We start from the raw sequence: 6000 nt of genomic DNA, 5'->3' as shown, positions 1-6000 counted from the left end.
ATGTGAGACAAAGTACAGAGAAGATAAAACAGGCTGCAAACATAGAAAATTATTCTGCCAATGTTAAAGCAGAATTTTGCAGATACAACCACTGTCTGGCCTGGGTGAACGTGTGTTGACCCTACATTAAAATGAGAGACTCAAGTCTGGAGGGGAATGTAGAAATCATCTATCCATTTCACAGAAGGGCAGCAGGCAAAGGCTACACTCTAGGTACTTGTAGAGCAGGGATCAGGACCCCAGTTCCTTAAGCCTCCCTGGCTAGTACTACTTCCACTGGACCAAATTCTGTTCTCCAAGGAGAAAAAACAGGGTCAGTAGCAGTTACAACAACACGGAGGCAGCGATTTGGCCTGGGATAAAAGAGAACGACTGCTCTCAGACCTGGGATGACTTGGCAGAGGGGCTGGCGAGAAAACTGCTATACGCAAGAGCATCGGCATTATTTTTCCTGTGTAAACAGGGCATGACATCATGTTGGGGGCCAGAGTCTTGTCTGGTGCCAGGAAAGTGACAAATGCTAGAAACTGCTACCAGGAACAAGGCAGTTTGCCACACGCCATAGAACACAAAGATAAATAAGCTCCTCTGCTCAGAAATCTCCAATGGTTCTCTCCATTTTCCTGAGATCAAATCTAAGCTCCTTTACACAACTTTTGAGGCACGCTTTCCAATTTTTTGTCCCTCTAATCCCTGCCTCACACCCCGCATTCCAGCCACATAGTACTGTTTAAACTACCCTGACGCCACCCTGCAGTTTTCTACCTCCATGCCCTGGCTCATGAAGACTTCTCTCTAGGATGCCTTACCCTGTTTTTGAAAAAAAAAAAAAATCTATCAAAACTCTCCTTAAACTGTATGGTCCAACTCAATGGCTTCTCTATGAAACCTTCTCCAAACCTGCCATACACAGCAAATCACACCCTCTTGTGTGCTCCAGTGATGATCTGCTTGTGCCTCCTGAGGACAGCAGCATGTCTGTGCCATTTCTCCAGGCCCAGAGCATGGTGTCTCTAGGATACAGCAGATGCTCCTCAAATGTCTGCCTATTGAATAAATAAATGACATGACTGTCAGACTCAAAGAGATCCTTGGGAACATGTCTGTCTTCTCAGGACCAGGACTTATGTATGTATCCCTGGTACTTAGGATGGTGCCTAGCACATAGTAGGTCCCATTAGATATTTATCAAATGACAGAGACAGACAAGTACACAAATAGGTGATTCATGGAAGTCTGAGTTTGGGGATAGGAAATTTAGATTTGAAGCTAAACACTGTCAGCACCAGCTGTTAGACCTTCAGCAAGCTGCCTAAGCTCTGTGAGTTTAGGCGTCGTCAGTGAAAGGGGGACGATATTAACTAGCTGAAAGGGTTACTGTGAGGATTAAATGAATATTATGTGAACGTGCCCAGGACTGATTCCAGTGTAAGGTGAGAGCTCAATAAATGCTTGATGAGTGGATGGACAGATGAATAAAGAAGTCCCATAGAAGAGATAAAGGTAAAGTATCAGGGAAGCATGAGGGAGGGAGATACGACAGCCTGAGTTGGTAACAGAGATGTGGAAGGGCTTTTTGAGAGAGAGGTTTACATTGAATGTGGATTTTGCAGGCAGACTAGGATCTTCAGAAAGTGCAATGGAATTAGTGACACCCTAGTTCTACCTTATAGAAATCTATTCTAATCTATTTTCTGCTGCCCCAAATGCTATGGCCAGCAAAAGCCACTTTTGTAGTAATGAGGAACGACCAAACATAATATAGCAAAACTAGCCCTAGGCAGGGCAGTCTAAATCTAGATTCTCTTTCTATAAAAGTGATCTTGAAGGGTTGGGGGAGGGGGATTGAAAGATAGGTGTGGTGTCCTAAGACTCCAAAGCTCCCCCTTAACTCATTTCCTACTCCATGCGGTCAGGAAGTGCTTTCTGGAAAGAACAGGCAGGTTTAATGCAATTATGTGCTATTGGCCCTCCCCAGCGAGGCCATGTGCTTGGCAACTCCAGCTGGCCTCACACAAGAGAAAGCAAACTTCAGCTGCCCCCCGGGCCATTGTTTTAGCACTCCTCAGAGAAGTGTTCCTGCGGCTGATCGGAGCTGCTTAAGCTGTCTAATTGAATGAATTCAACCTCATATAATAGGATCTAGGTCTTTAAGCATTTCTGTCTGGCACACCGGATATTGGACTGGGGGCTGCTCAAGTTACCCAGCCTCCCTGAGGCCCTGGGTCTCCCTGGTGCCTGCACTTGTCACATTTTGGTGTAAACATTTTCTTGGGCTCAGAGCAGCCTTCTGCTCTGCTCTGATAGAACTGGTCCACATTGATTCCAGAGGAGTAAGATATCAGGTATTTGAATGATATCCGAACAAAAGAAGATTCCGCCTGGAGGGTCTGTTGTGATTTTCCTCATTTCCAGGGAAAGGAGGGGGCACAATTGCTCTTTGGAAATCAAGCCCTTCAGCTCCATCCTGTACTCCTCTGTATGGGCCTGCTGCAGACTGGCCGGGTGACTGAGCAGGCGCTGAATGAACTGTAATGACAGAGAAGGCGATGGAAAAGCAGGTCCATCTTCTGCAGCCTTGCTCTCTGCCAATCCATCCTTCATTCTCACACCTAAGTGAGATTTCTTTTTGTTTTTTTATGTATAATTTACAGACACAGACTTGACACATCTTAAGTGTACAGTTCCATGAGTTTTGACAGACACACACATCCATGTAAACAACACCTCAATGAAGATATACGTTTCTGTCACCACAGAAAGATCCCTTGTGCCCCCCTTCAGGCAATCCCTTCCCCCACAGGCAGCCACTGTTCTGATTTCCAGCACCATAAATTAGTTTTCCTGTTCTACAATTTCATATAAATGGAATCATACCATATGCATACATTTACAGCTGGCTTATTGGGTCCAACATAATGTTTTTGAGATTCATCCATCTTGTTGCATCAGTAGCTTGTAATTTTTTATTTTTTTAATTAAAAATTTTTATTTATTCATAGCAGCACTATTTACAATAGTTGAGACATGGAAGCAACCTAAATGTCCATCAACAGATGAGTGGATAAAGATGTGGTGTATATATATATGTATGTATATATATACAAAATGGAATATTACTCAGCTATAAAAAAGAATGAAATAATGCCATTTGTAGCAACGTGGATGGACCTAGAGATTATTGTACTAAGTGAAGCAAGTCAGACAAATACAAATATCATATGATTATCGCTTATACGTGGAATGTAAAATAATGATAAAAATGAACTTATTTACAAAACAGAAATAAACTCACAGACATAGAAAACAAACTTATGGTTACCAAAGGGGATAGTGGAGGATAGGGGGAGATAAATTAGGAGTTTGGAATTAACATATACATACTACTTTATATAAAATATATAAACAAAAAAGACCTACTGTATAGCATAGGAAACTACACTCAATATCTTATAATAACCTATAATGGAAAAGAATCTGAAAAAGAATATATATATGTATAACTGAATCACTTTGCTGTACACTTGAAACTAATACAACAATGTAAATTAACTATACTTCACTAAAAAACTATAAGACAGTTAAAAAATTTATTTTATTGATGTGTAGGTGCTGTACAATATTATAAAACTTACAGGTATATAATATAGTGATTCAGAATTTTTAAAGTTTATACTCCATTTATAGTTATTATAAAATATTGGCTATATTCTGTGTTGTGAACTATGTACTGTTTTATTACTTAATAGTATTCCATTGCATATATATATATATATATATATATACTCCATATTCAACAGAATACTCTGTCTCAGTCTCTCTCTCTATATATATATAATTAAAATATATACACTATATGTAAATAATTATATATAAAAACATATATACTATGCTATATATGTATAAAATAATTTTTCTAAAATAAAGAACTGACCATTCTTGGTGCCTAGAGCCCTTCATCAGCCCCCCATTGCTTATGTAATAATGCCCAAACTTTTTAGGATGGCATTCAGGTCTCTCTCCTCTGACCATGGCCTCATCCCCTGCCAATTCCACCCATGCAAACCATATTCCATGTACACATTTCACAGTTCTGCTAATACATTCTGTCTCCTACCACTGTGTATTCTGACCTGGCTGTGTCCTCACCTGAAATGTTCTTTGCTCTTCCCCCCATGGCAGTTTCCATCCCAGACTTCAAGCCTGTGTGAAGCCTTCCCTCACCTCTGACCTCTGTGTGGCCATGACCCCTTATACATCCCACAGTTACAGACTGGACATTGGGGTCCTCGAGAGTGAGATAGTGCATAAATTTTCTTGGCAGTCCTAGGGGCAGAACAGTGCTGTGCTCTGAGAAGAGAGGATTTTCGGAGAGCAAATTGATACTTTCATTGGCTGGGTAAGGGATTCGGTTGTTCAGCGTTATGCAGAACAGCTTTAACAGCCTGCATGAATCAGGGTCTCTTCACAGTCTGTGAAACTGGCTGGAAAATCAGGCAATGCAGCTGTACTACCTCACTGCTGACCCCATTGCTTCAGAGAGCTAGTGCCCATCTCTAGATCACTTTGTGGGGGCTCCTTCTCAAACTTTTGATATCGGAGAAGCTCTCAGTGGGAACTCAGCACACATGCATGCCACTAATTTTTTGTTTTTGAGATATAATTCACATACCATAAAAATTCACCCCTTTAAAATGTGAGGTTCAGTGGTTTTTAGTATATTCACAAAGTTGTGTAACCATCACCACTATCTAATTCCAGAACATTTTATCACCTCAGAAAGAAACCTCACTCCCATTAATACAGATCACTAATTTTAGACAAATGAAATAAAACGTTAAAAAATTAATTATGGACTATAGCATGAGAACACAGCTTTAAAAATAAAAATATTTTGTATCAGTCAGAGGAGTGAAATCATATGCAGTTTTTCAGCAAGATGACTCTGTCTAGATCAGTAACAGAGTGCTTCAGCTATAGGTCAGATTTTACAACTAGACAATATTTCTTTTTCCCTATGTATACCAATTAGAAGTTCTTACTCCTGTTGCCGAAACTCAGCCTCTGTTCACCCGTGAATAAAAGTGCGGAGACAGAGCTTTGGGTGAAGTAGAAAAGAGTAGCTTTTATTGTTTTGCCAGGCAAAGGGGGCCACAGAGGGCTAATACCTTCAAGGCTATGTGTCCCACCCTGGAGGGGGTAGTGAGGAATCTTATAGTGTTCAAGGAGCAGGGTGACATCAGCTCAACAGCTGGACATTCTGATTGGCTGGTGGTGAGGTAATGGGGAGTCAGCATCATCAACCTCCTGGTTCCAACCCGTCTGGGGTCTACATGCTTGTGGGCAGCATACAGTTAACTTCTCCCACCTGGTGCGGCTTTCAGTATCTGCCTCTTAGGGTCCTTCTCGGTTATACACACAATCGTAGGTTGTTGGGAATGACAGCAAATGTTTGGTGGTTTTCTTGGACAGTTCTGGATATTTGGATCAAATAAGGCATCTTGTCCATTCTACACCCAAAACCATGCTTCTTCCTTTTTCTGCTAGCAGAACAGTGATCTGTTTAGGTGTTGGGCAAAGAGCCCTCCATCTCAGTAAGTGTAGATGCCTACGTGATCCATGGGTAAATTATGATCGTCCTAAACAAATCGTAATTTTCTTCCCATGGTCACTGAGTCGTATAAGGGTAAGCATGTAATCTGGTTTGGGGTAATGAGATGTTTTTCTGGGGAAGGATTCCCTTTCTGTATAAAATCATAAAGGCCCTGAGGAAAAGTCCCTTTGCCCCTTTGGAATAGGGGTGTGATGGCTGGAAGTGGATCAGCCATTTTGCAACCATGAGGCTCCCACATAAGGATGAAAACAAACACATTAAGGAAGATGGAGCAGATAAAAGAGTTTGGGCTCATGGTGGTGCCAATGTGCAGCTGAACCAATGTCAGGATTTGCTCACATTAGGATCTCATTCTTTAGATAGATAGATGAAGATCTCATTCTTTG

Source organism: Delphinapterus leucas, chromosome 7 (assembly GCF_059928025.1).
Source record: "Delphinapterus leucas isolate spDelLeu-1000000601 "Yukka" chromosome 7, BTC_Dleu_Yukka2, whole genome shotgun sequence".
NCBI lineage: Eukaryota > Metazoa > Chordata > Mammalia > Artiodactyla > Monodontidae > Delphinapterus > Delphinapterus leucas.
The sequence above is the reverse complement of the archived record's forward strand: the minus strand, read 5'-3'. Positions refer to the sequence as shown.